The 13,385-nt window shown below is 38.1% G+C and overlaps 1 protein-coding gene and 1 pseudogene across 4 annotated transcripts in view; one reads left to right on the forward strand and one right to left on the reverse strand.

The window, feature by feature from the left end:
• Positions 1-13,385, reverse strand: part of AKT3 (AKT serine/threonine kinase 3) — a 264,755-nt gene that overhangs the window by 207,401 nt on the left and 43,969 nt on the right. The window lies entirely within an intron of this gene.
• On the forward strand, positions 2,021-2,873 carry LOC110144909 (ferritin heavy chain pseudogene; annotated as a pseudogene).

Here is a 13,385-nt window from a genome sequence, read left to right on the forward strand (position 1 = left end):
TGCATTTCTCTGCTGGCTACTGATGTTGAGCATTTTGTCATGTATTACCAGCCATTTGTGTATCTTCTTTGAAAAAAATGTCAATTCAGATCTTTTGGCCACTTTTAATTTGGGCTATAGATGATTTACAAAAATTCTTGATATACTCTGAGTACTTTATCAGGTATATGATTTTCAAATATTTTGCCCCATCCTGTGGATCATCTTTTCACTTTCTTAAGACTGTCATTTGACATGTTTTTAATTTTGATGAGGTCCAATTTTTCAGTTTTTCACTGGTTGCTCATGCATTTGATATCAAATCTAAAAAAACTACTGCCCAGTTCAAGATCACAAAGATGTAATCATTTCCTTCTAAGAGATGTATGGTTTAGTCGCTAAGTTGTGTCCAACTCTTTTGACTTCACAGACTGTAGCCTGCCGGGCTCCTCTGTCCATGGAATTCTCCAGGGAGAAATACTAGAATGGGTTGCCATTTCCTTCTTCAGGGGATTTTCCCAACCGAGGAACTGAACCCGGGTCTCCTGCACTGCAGGCAGATTCTTTACCAACTGAGCTATGAGGGAAGCCCAAGAGATGTATAGTTGTAGCTTTCATGTTTATGTCTTTAATCGATTTTGAGTTATTTTTTGTATACAGTATGAAGTGGGGATCTAAACTGATTCTTCTGCATGTGAAAGTCCAGTTCTTCCAGCATCATTTGTTGAAGACTATCCTCCCACAGTGAACTGCCTTGCTACCTTTGTCAAAAATTTACCAGAGTTGTATAAGTTTACTTCTCAACTCTCAATTCCCTCTCATTGACCATACATCTATCCTCCATGTGTCTTTGATTGCATCTACCTAGCACAGAACCTGAAATATGGAAGCATGCAATAAAGACTTAGTAGGTGAATAAATAGCCTTTTGTCAACAATAAATTAAAGTGTGAGCTGAGCAATACCTTAAGGAGCATTATCCTATCCCAATATTTAAAAAGCAAGAAACTGAGACCTAAGAGAGGCTACCTGGTGAGATCAAAGGAGAAAAAAATTACTTAAGAGGCAGAGGCAGAATTCAGTTTTCCTAACTTTTGGTGCAGGGTTCTTTCCATAATACCATGGAAAGTGGCTTCTCAACTAAACTAAACTGCCTAAATATATGCCAATGTGTCAGCCTATAAAAACCAGCATATATTAGAGACAGAGATAAGCATGTATCCTAATACTTAATCATAGGGGAATGCTTCATAAGCATAATTCACCAAAAAGCCTTACAATCAAAATGGGGCAGGAAATAATTAATATACCACTGAATACAGTGTTTCCCTCTAGACGACTGTCCTCTATTTCACTCTCAGCTCAAGAACATAGCTAATCACACTTTTAGTCCTTAAGATTATTTTGGGCAGAAGAAAACCATTTGTGTGACAGTAAAAATTATAAAGCAATCAGGTGCCTAGTTCCATTACCCTGCTCTCTTTACCATTTCCCACCTTCACTGTGATGCTTCATTCACTACTAAGTGCTGTAAAGAATGCAGAAATAGAGCGATCATCATAAATTTAACTTTCCTTTACTATCCAGAAATTAGTCTGCCTCTTTTCAAAAACCAGAGAAATTTTAAAGCTGTAGAACAGAAAAATAAAGGGAAACAAAGAAACAACGTAGGAGAAACCTTCTGAAACATATATGCGGGGCTGTAGATGTGAGGGAAAGGAAAAACACTAAGTGTTCAAGCCTAATACTACAGTTACATGCACAAGGAAGGAAAATGCATCTGTGCAAATGCTGTGTATGCATATGTATAAGCAGACCATGAATTTTCTTGTAGTCAAGAATATATTCAGCCCTCACTTTAAACTACAGCGTCTTCTCAGATCACCCAAGCACAGTTAACCTGACCTTTCATGGTATGCCCACTCTTTGTCCTACAGGTCTCCATCACTGTAATGACTACAGTGTATCTTAATAGTTACCTCACATGTTTGTCTCCTTTCAAACTACCATTGTGACAGTCTTCGAGGAGAGTCGCTGCGGTTTCCTGCTTCAACAGTGCTTGAACGGAACCCCGCGGCTCGTCCCCCCGCAGCACCGGCAGGCTACTCAGAGCCAGCCCTCGTCACCACTTGACAACACCCTCCGACCGGCCCAAGGTCCCCGCCGCCGCTCCAGCGCAGCGCAGCCGTCGCCGTCGCCGCCACCGCCCCTTATCCACCCGCCATGACGACCGCATCCCCCTCGCAGGTGCGCCAGAACTACCACCAGGACTCGGAGGCCGCCATCAACCGCCAGATCAACCTGAAGCTCCACGCCTCCTATGTGTACCTGTCCATGTCCTACTATTTTGACCGCGATGATGTGGCTTTGAAGAACTTTGCCAAGTACTTTCTTCACCAATCTCATGAGGAGAGGGAACATGCTGGGAGACTAATGAAGCTGCAGAACCAGCGAGGGGGCCGAATCTTCCTTCAGGATATCAAGAAACCAGACCGTGATGACTGGGACAATGGGCTGAATGCAATGGAGTGTGCGCTGTGCTTGGAAAGAAGTGTGAATCAATCACTACTGGAACTGCACAAACTGGCCACTGAAAAAAACGATCCCCATCTGTGTGATTTCATTGAGACTCATTACCTAAATGAGCAGGTGGAAGCCATCAAAGAATTGGGTGACCACGTAACCAGCCTGCGCAAGATGGGGGCCCCTGGGTCTGGCACGGCAGAGGACCTCTTTGACAAGCACACCCTGGGACACAGTGAGCACCAAGCCTCAGGCTGGCTTCCCACAGCCACGGGTGACTCCTGGCCACCGAGGCAGTGCATGCATATTTGGGCTACCTTCACCTTTTCTATAAGTTGTAACAACACATCTACTTAAGTTCTTTCTTTAGTACCATTCCTTTAAATAAAGTAATTTGGTACCCCCCCCCCAAAAAAAACTATCATTGCACTGAGGGTTGAAACCATGTGTTTTTCATGTTGTGTTCAGTATAGAATTTAGCACTTTATAATTCTTTGTGGAATGAACATTTTCAAAATGTTTTGTAATCCTGAATATACCTGTTCAAAAGCATCAATAACAAGAAATTTATTCATTCTTGTTGTGATAATTCCCAAACATTACAGTTCACACATATACATCACACATATATACAGTTCTCATATACACTTCCCTATACAAACTTCACAGCTGGTCAATCTGCTAGAAAACAAACCTAACTCAATGTCTACTGCTGGATGTTGTAGTTGCTGGCCATCTCTACTAATAAAGCATTTTATACTCCTAGCAAGAAACACACAAAAAGTTCAAGACTCATCCACTGCAAGCAGCATGATCTAGTATGGTGACATAGAGAAGAGATGGGGAACCATCTCTATAGAAGCATGTAAAGGAATTCTTGAGGGCAAGATATCTTATATTCACCAAAAGGAACTACAGATTAAGAACCAAGATAAAATGATCGTCAAATTCTGGTGTGCTGGTACACGTGAAAGGTTTGGAGTATGAGAGCCCTAAGATGTGAGGCTAAGACGGGCCTCCACTGTGACCTCTTTAGGAAGGGAGGTGGCTTCACTTCTCTGTGCCTCTTTCAGTACCTCTACTATAAAAAGTGTGTAAGAATGCCTATCTCACAAGCACAGATACTCAGACACTAGCATGTCTGAGATCTGTTACAGTGTCCATTCCATTCCTACCTGGTAACAGGCTGTGACTCAAGAAGCAGAGTCAAAAAACTCTCTTTACTAAAAATACTTGTCCCAATAGATGTCAATGTTTCTAGTTTCATCATAAGGAAATTCTGTTTGGATTTTCAAAAGCCTCATTTAAACGTAAAATAATCTGCTATTCAATCTTTCAAAGATAACCTGTCAAAAAATAAATGGAAAGAAAATAGAAACAACAGAAACAAAGACAGCCTGTCAAGGCCCTGTGGAGGATAACTCCTTCAACCAAAGGAGGAGGCTGAAGCAATAAGGAAATAGCAGTGAAAGGGGCCTAGAAACAAACCTTCTCTACTTTATAATTGCACAGTCAGCCTCATCTAACTATATACCACCACATACACTCACAGAAAATTCATAAATTCATCAGTAAACCAGTATGCCAAATCAAGGGTATACTATTAAGAGGTGAAATTTCTGTTTTTAAAGCAAAAAAGATAAGCCCCAAACCACAATTTAATGATATATTTTTAACCACTACTACCACAGAAAAAGATGAACTCTGGGATAAATATTTCTTCTATGTTCCCTCAAACTGTTGACTATGTGTTGAGTCACAGAGTGAATTTTGATAAAATCATACAATATGGCATGATAGCTATGTTATATAAAGTATTAATAAACTTTGTATTTAAAAAAATAAACCTTAAAACCATTCCATTCTTTACAGACCTGACCAAGACAATGCAATGTCCCAACTTAGACTTCAAATTTATTCCTTTTATTAAGGTGCGACCACTGCCACTTTTTTTTTTTCCAATTTCAGCCCAAATTCTCAGTCACTCACCCGCCCGCCATCTTATGAATCCTGTGCTTCCTCTCCGCCTGTGGGTTCCACCAAAGGGGACTCTATAAAGTAAATGTGGAGACAATTATTGCCAAAAGTGAAAGATTGAGAGATTCTTAATAGTTCTAGAAAGGCTAATAAGCCCTTGATTCATTAACTTAGAGAGGAGAAAGTAAATCCCACAAGCTAGAGGATAGGAATAGATTATAGCCCCTCTAAACTGTCAAAATATGTCAAAGATTCAAAATGTTTGAAACAGAACTTTTGAAAATCCGGCAAAACACATTTAGTGGTATCCATGGCTAATTCATTTCAATGTATAACAAAAACTACTGTAATGATGTAAAGTAATTAGCCTCCAACTAATAAAAATAAATGGAAAAAAAAAAAAAAGATAAAAATGATACTTCTGCCTTCCTGGACTCACACAAAAATTCATCCTTATCAATGAAATCAGAGAAAAGAAACATAAAAGATTTGAATAAAAACAATTAAGAGCTGCATTTAAAGGTCATACACATATAAAGAATATTAAAGGTTCTCTTTTCTTCTACTCTAGGCATTTTATGCTACATCTATAAACCTGACATTTGCACCCATGTTCTCCTTGCCTCTTGATAGAGTGAAATAAAGCACCTCTCATCAGCAAGCCTGCAATCCTGCCCTTCTTCCTACATTTCTCTTTGTGATTAACACTATCACATATTCTCCATCAATGAAAAGCAAAATTGCCAATTCATTTCTAGTTTTCCTCCATTACATAATATGTCAAATAAGGCAAAATCAAAACGATACTGATGACAATAGAATAAACAGACACATCACTTTTTATGCTAGAAGCACAATGCTAAATGCTTTCCATTAATTATTTAATTTTCAAAACCACTGCATAAGATAGTACTATGGACTATTTGTGCCCCCTCCCCAAATTTGTTGAAAACCTAACTCCAAATGTGGTGGGGTCTTTAGGAATAAATTGGGTTTAGATAGGGTCGCAAGGGTGGAGACCTCATGAAGGAATTAGTTCCCTTATAACAGACATCAGAGAGTTTGTCCTGTCTCTTTCCACTAGGTGAGACACAAGGAGAAGGTAGGTATTGCCTGCAGGCCAGGAACAGTTCTCACCAGAACACAAAAATGCTGACACTATGCTCTTATACTTCATAGCCTCCAGAACTGTGAGAAATAGATTTCTGTCATTGAGGCTGCCCAGTCTATGATATTTTGTCATGGCAGCCCAAGCCAATTTCCCATTTTACTTTGCAACCCCATGGACCATACAGTCCACAGGATTATCCAGGCCAAAATACTGGAGTGGGTAGCCATTCCCTTCTCCAGGGGATCTTCCCAACCCAGAGATCGACCCAGGTCTTCCACATTGCAGGTGGATTCTTTACCAGCTGAGCCACAAGCGAAGTCTAAGAATAGTGGAGTGCATAGCCTATCCCTTCTCCAGCAGATCTTCCCAACCCAAGAATTAAATTGGGGTCTCCTGCATTGCAGGTGGATTCTTTACCAACTGAGCTATCGGGGAAGCCTAAGTTGAGAAAACTATGGCTTAAATAGGCTAAATAACTTCTCTACAGAGGACCCAGGCTACAGTGATAGAACCAGGATTTAAATTGGGCTTTTAACTAACACTGTTCCTCTGATATCTCCATAATACTAAATTCATAATATCTATCATCAAATATGTTATGAGCAAGAAATCAAAATAAGTTGCCCTAAAAAACTCATACATCTAATCATATATTATAACACAGGGACTGCCAAAAGTATGAATTCCTCCAGGTTTGGTACCCAAGAAATGTTTACTGAAACAAACAACAATAATACACTGTAATAAGTGTTAGATGAATAAAGTCAAATAAAGTAACACAAAGGTTTCCAGAAGGCAACAATTTCAAGGGTGAGTAAGATAACTGCTATGAGACAGTACAAAAAAAAGTCGTAAATAAGTGAAATGCAGTCAGAACAGCATACAATTAATACATTTCGAGGGAATTTTTCAGGGATTACTAGTACACATTACATATAAGCTGTCTCTCCAAAGATGAATAGAATCTCACTTTTGAAATAAAAGACCGTTGTAAGTTGAATGAACTAGATGGACAGAAAAATGGAGTTTGAAAATATAGCTTGGGCTGTTCCTTTTCAATTCCATATTCAACACTGTAGTTTACAGTATAAAATATCCTAACAGATGCCCCTGTCTCTCATCGCTTCCTTTTTCAAACCACTCTACAGAAAGTATATAAGTAATCATCCTAAAACACATATCAGATTGGCTCCTTGTTCAAAAACATTCGATAGTCCTACTCTGCCTACAAGATACTATTTAAATTCCTCAGACTAGAATATTAGGCCTCTCACAATCTGTCCCTGTTTTTTTTACTTCCCCTCCCAATTCACCTTGAGTCATGATTCCTCTACACTGAAGCTATACTTGATTATCTGCTGCTCCTGAACAGGCCCTATTAAAAGGTCTCCATCTGGACTGTGGCGCATCTTAAGACCCATGTAAAAGAACTTCTCTGGAAGTATAACCTTGCCTATTGTCTCATTTATTACCCTCTGTCATATGTCAGTTACATTCCTGCATGAGGGTCTCCACTGAAGACTACAAGCCATTTGAGAAATGGCCTCTACCCTACATGCAGAGTTATTAGGGGGAAAAAAAAAATCGAAGCAAATCTTTCTGTCTCTATGTGTGGGTACTATATAAGGAGCTAATTGTTAAAAGGCAATATGGTTAGGGTAATACTAGACAAACACAGAGAGTATTACACAATTACCTAACTCAGCCTGCAGAGGTGCACAACAGCTTTCCAGAGAAGAAAACAAACTGATTCTCCAGTGATAAATATGAGAAGACATAGGTAAAACATACATACACAGGTACGAAACAGTGCCACTTGTGAGAACTATAGGACATTCAATGTTGCCAGGGTGTAAAATATGGAGCCAGAAGTGGCAAAGTATAAAGCTATAGAGAAAAAAGGCTTCACAGTGTGTTGAAAAACATTTTATGCTGTGGGCCAGTGGTTCAAAACTAGTAAAAACTCTGAATTTGTACTGCACCAAAACCAGGTGTAAGTTATACTGGAAGACAAGTTGAATTCAACAGGTAGTATTTTCACATATTAAAAATCAAACAGATTAAAAAGATACACAGTAAAGAGTCTCTTCATACCTTTGGGACCTGCCTGGGTCATATCCTTCTTCTTGGGGAAAACTGTTAGTTTCTTATTTTTCCTTCCAGAGTTCCTTTATACCAACAGAGCAAATAAAACTACACAATCTGTTTCCCTCCTTTACAGAGAAAGTACTCTATATTAAAGTTCTGCATCTTACTCTTTTCTTTTTAACTGCAATGATTTTTCCATGACTTTCCATATAAATACTATTCTTCCTATTCCTTTTCAACTGCATAATATTCCACTATACTACCGCATCATTATTAACCTATCCACTATTTATGGACATTTGAGCCTCTGTTCCACTCTATTACAGTATATTGTTTTGGTTGACATATAAGAAAAAAATCAAACTCTACACATATATGAGCAGAAAAGGGAATAAAAACAATAATAAGGTTTTCTTTCAGATTATTGTAGATAATCTCCAAATCTTTTGCAATTACATACAACATTTGTATGAACAACCCTGTACATATATCATCACAAAATGCGAAAATATACCTGAAGGATACACTCCCTGAAATGGGAATATACATTTGTAATTTTGATATATATTATCAAATTGTCCCTAGGAAGAAGGAACTAGTATAGATGTCCTACCAACAAAGATGACCAGTGACACTGACTGGTTCCTCAGAGGAAGGGAAGGATCCTAGGGAAATCTACCCTTTAAAATTATAATCAAGGAAGAAGAATCCAGAAGCATGAGATAAACAATCAAACAGGTCAAAAGAAAAAACAAGAATTATTTACTTGATACACAGTAAAAATATTTACTGGATGACAAGTAAAAACAGATGATTCTTCTCTAGGGTCAAATATATAGCAGGGAGATCTAATAATTAAATAAAGAACTAAACTATAAAACTTAATTAAAGCAGTATGATAAGTCATGGAAAAATAGAACAAATCAAAATAGTATAAAACACACAGTAATGAAGAATAAAGATAATTAAGAATAAAAGAAAGATAATACTATTTCCCATGACAAGGAATCAGAACTCCCTGGGAAAATGGTTGATTCCATACCTGGGAAACTATATGATAAGCCTGGAATATTTTACTGTGTCAGAAAGTCTTCACAAATTGATGGGAACATGTCAAAATAATACAGACCTAGCTTTTCGGGGGCTTACAGGAGCCAAATCCAGGATAGTTTGAGAATTCAGAATTAATAATGATAGTAAAAGACTATAATCCATTGAGTAAAATAGTACCCATAAGAGAAAATTTTTCTGCAATAAAGTCAATTAAAATGAAAAAGGAACAGTAAATTAGAAAAGCACCATGTTTCACAAATAGCTGACTCAAACAAGAGCCATAATTGAAAGCTGAAACTGGTGGGCCAAAGTTTGAGGAATACCTAGATATTTATACTGTCACAAAGTGTCACACCACAAGATTCTTTTTAATTACAGAGGGAAAAATAATAACCTTACAATGGAGAACAGTCTTGGTAGACACCATTGTAACCAGTGATCAAAGTTAACATCACCAGGATTGGGACAAATCAGTACCATGTGCTTCCACTGCATGACTAGACATCATGAAGTCACATGACTCTTACATAATGATCCAAGAACTTTTTGGAGACGGAGGGCTATGAAGATTATTACTGGCAATATTTGGATGATAATAGCATTGTGTCAATCTTAGTTTCTTGATTTTGATAACTGCACTTTAATTATGTAAGATTGTGTTCTAGTTTTAGAAAATAAAAGGGTCATCATGTCTCAAATGGTTCAGAAAATAAACATGTATTTGAACCTAAGTATCTTTAAAATATTTTAAGTATTTCTAATAAATATATCGATGTGGAATGAGGGACAAAGCACTGGGACAGAGAGGAAATGAGATGGAGGAGGAGAGAAAAAAGAAAAACAATGCAAATGTGGATAAACGTTAACATTTGAGCAAAAGAGTGTATGGATTTCTCTGTACATCCACCTCTGTCAAACGCCTGTTCATATTCTTTGTCCATTTTTCTATTTATATTTTTCTTAACGTTGTATGGACACACACTACAATAACATTGTTAATCCTTATTTTTCCAATATGTGATGTCTTTTGTTACAGATTTAATTTTTTAGTTAAATTATTCCTTTTAATTGGAGGCTAATTACCTTACAATATTGTGGTGCTTTTTGCCATATATCAACATGAATACTTAAAAAATTCTTAATGCTACAATAATGGCCATGTTTGGAGGATGGGGTTATGGACACTTTATTTTTTTAAAGTTTTTCAGCTTATCTGTATTTTATTCACCATAAATATTCACTAAGCAACTATTATTTTTATAATGAAAAAAGGGTTATATGTTTATATTCCTTAAAATAAGTAAAATCCCAAAAGATATGTTCATAGAATCTGATTCTAAAAGTCAAAAGGATTTATTCAACAATTTGTCTCTTAACAGTCTTTGGAGACAAGAACTAAGCCAATCATGAAGAAGAGTAAAGAGTTTGAAACTTGCCTTAGATCAAGTGGTATTGATCCATGGTACTGTAAAGTGCTATTGGCATAGGAATTTTAAAGAACAGGCTAAAAGAGAGTACAGAGAGCCCAGAAGCAAACCCACATATAAAAAGAACAATAAGATGGATTATTCAACAAATGAGACAATTACTATACTTTTAGAAGAATAATAAGATTAGGTCCCCTTCTAAACACACACACATACACCATAACATCCTCAAGGTAGATTTAAAAAAGCCTAAATGTGAAATAACTATTAGGTATTTTATTTTAAAGTGTAAGACACTCTGAGTTTCCCTGGTAGCTCAGACAGTAAAGAATCTGCCTGCAATGAGAAAGACCTGGGTTGGGACGATCCCCTGGAGGAGGGCATGGAAACCCACCTCAGCATTCTTCCCTGGAGAATCCCCATGGAGAAAGGAGCCTGGTGGGTTACAGTCCATGGGGTTGCAAAGAGTTGGACACAACTGAGTGACTAAAGCACACACACAAGACACTCTGCTAGCGAGGCTCCAAGACAGCCTTTGGTGATCCTGTCTCCCTGGTATTCCAACCTCAGTATAGTCTCCTCCCACAAAGAACAAGCTGAGTGATGTCTGTGACTACAAAGCATAGATCATAAAAGACTAAGTTTCCACTGTTACCTCCTGGCTCACTCATGCAGGGAAAGTCAGCCTCCAAACTATAACACTCAAGTGGCCCTGGTAAAGGATCACATCAAGAGGAACTGAGGCCTCCCACCAAAAGCCTACACCAACTCACTGGCCATCTGAGTAGGCTATCTTTAAAAGCAAGTCCTCTGGCTGTAATTAAGCCTTCAGATGACTGACACCTTGACTACAATCTCATAAGAGACCAAGATCAGAACCACCCAGACACACTACTTCCAAAAGTGAAAAGGAATAATAAATATCTATTCTTTTAGCCAAACAGGTTTTGCTGGTAATTTGTTATAGTATGTGTATGTATATGTGTGCTTGGTCATTCGATGGTGCCCAACTCTTTGCAGTCCGATGGACTGTAACCTACCAGGCTCCTCTGCGCACGGAATTTTCCAGGTAAGAATATTGGAATGGGGTGTCAATTCCTATTCCAGGGGATATTCCCAACCCAGGGATCGAACCTGCATCTTTTGTGTCTCCTGCATTGGCAGGCAGATTCTTTACCAGTAGCACCACCTAGGAAGCCCCAATTTGTTATAGAGCAACAGTTAATTAATAAAAAGACTCTTATTATAACCTCAGTGTAGGAAAGGAAGTTCCTAAATATGATACTAGGAGCAACTTATAAAGTAAAAGACTGTCAAATGTATCTATATTGAAAATGAAAATTTCTGGTACAAAAAAATTTTACTACACAACAACTAGAAGGACAAGCCACAAGCTAAAAGGAACAAGGGGGATGGAGCAAAGAGTAGAAAAGGCAATTTAAAAAAAAATAGGAATTAACATATAAAAAGAACTAGGACTGCCATTAATAACCAGAGAAAATCAAATTTAAAATACTAAATACCATTTCTCATACATCAGAATGACAAAAATTATGTTTGACAAGATGACTAGTCTCACAAACTGCTGGTGGAAATAAAATGCTAACAACCACTTTAGAAAATACAGAAAATCTAGTAAAGGTGAAGGCTGAACACACCCTGTGCTGTGCTTAGTCACTCAGTCATGTGTGACTCTCTGCAACCCCATGGACTGTAGCCCACCAGGGACAGAGAATCCCTCTGCCCATAGGGATTCTCCGGTAAAGAATACTGGAGTGAATTGCCATGCCCCCCTCCAGAGGATCTTCCCAACCCAAGGATCAAACCCAGGTCTCCCACATTGCAGCAGGATTCTTTGCCATCTGAGTCACCAGGGAAGCCCATTAATACTGGAGTGAGTAGCCTATTCCTTCTCCAGAGGATCTACCCTAAGATCTAGCAATTTTCTACTTGCAATAAAAATTTCACATATACACAGGGCATGTACAAAAACATTTGTTACAGCACTGCTTGTAATAGGGAAAAAATTGGCAACCACTTAAAGCTCTTCAACAGAACAGTTTTTTAAAGTGTGGTTTATTCATGCAAAACCACACAGCAGTGAAAATGAAGAAATCACAACTCCATGTATCAATATAAATACACCTTAAAAACCTAACACTAAAAAAATAAACCAGGCTGTAAAGGTTATCAACTGATTTCTTCAGCAGAAACTGCAGGCCAGAAAAAATGTGGCACAATATACTCAGAATGATTCAAGGAGAATACCTACAACCAAGTGCTCTACTCAGCAAGGCTCTCATTCAGATTCAATGAAGAAATCAAAACCTTTAAAGACAAGTAAGCTGTAAGAATTTAGCACCACCAAACCAGCTTTACAGCAAATGCTAAAGGAACTTCTCTAGGCAAAAAAGAAAAGGCCACAACTAGAAATGAGAAAATTACAACATGAAACACGTCACCACTAAAGAGAAACATGAGGCTTCCCTGGTGGCTCAGACGGTAAAGCATCTGCCTACAATGTGGGAGACCCGGGTTCGATCCCTGGGTCGGGAAGACCCTCTGGAGAAGGAAGTGGCAACCCTCTCCAGTAGTCTTGCCTGGAAAATCCCATGGATGGAGGAACCTGGTAGGCTACAGTCCATGGGGTCACAAAGAGTCAGACACAACTGGGTGACTTCACTTTCACTTTCAAAGGGAAACATGCAGTAAAGGCAGGAAATCAAGGACACACACAAAGCTAGTAGGGAAGTTAAAAGAGAAAAAGTATTAAAACCATCTCTGTCCACAATAAGGGATACACTGAACAATTAAATGTAAATATAATGTCAAAAACAAGAACTGTTAGGGTAGGAGAGTGCAAATGTAGGGTTGTTAAGATACATTTGAGAGCAAGAGATGAGTAACTTAAGATAATCATGTACATATACAGACTGTTATACAAAAACCTCATGCTAACTGCAAACCAAAAATCAATCACAGATATATATACAAAAAAGAAATGGGACTCCAAAGATAACACTACAGATAGTCATCAAATCACAAGAGAAGAGAACAAAAAAGAAGGGGGGGGCCTATAAAAAGTAATTCAAAACCATTAACAAGTCAGTTGATCTGAGGCAGGTGAACCTAGAGCCTGTTATACAGACTGAAGCGAGTAAGAAAGAGAAGAACAGATACCTATATATTAACTCATATATATGCAACCCAGAAAAACAGTTATCACGA

Source organism: Odocoileus virginianus, chromosome 11 (genome assembly GCF_023699985.2).
Source record: "Odocoileus virginianus isolate 20LAN1187 ecotype Illinois chromosome 11, Ovbor_1.2, whole genome shotgun sequence".
NCBI lineage: Eukaryota > Metazoa > Chordata > Mammalia > Artiodactyla > Cervidae > Odocoileus > Odocoileus virginianus.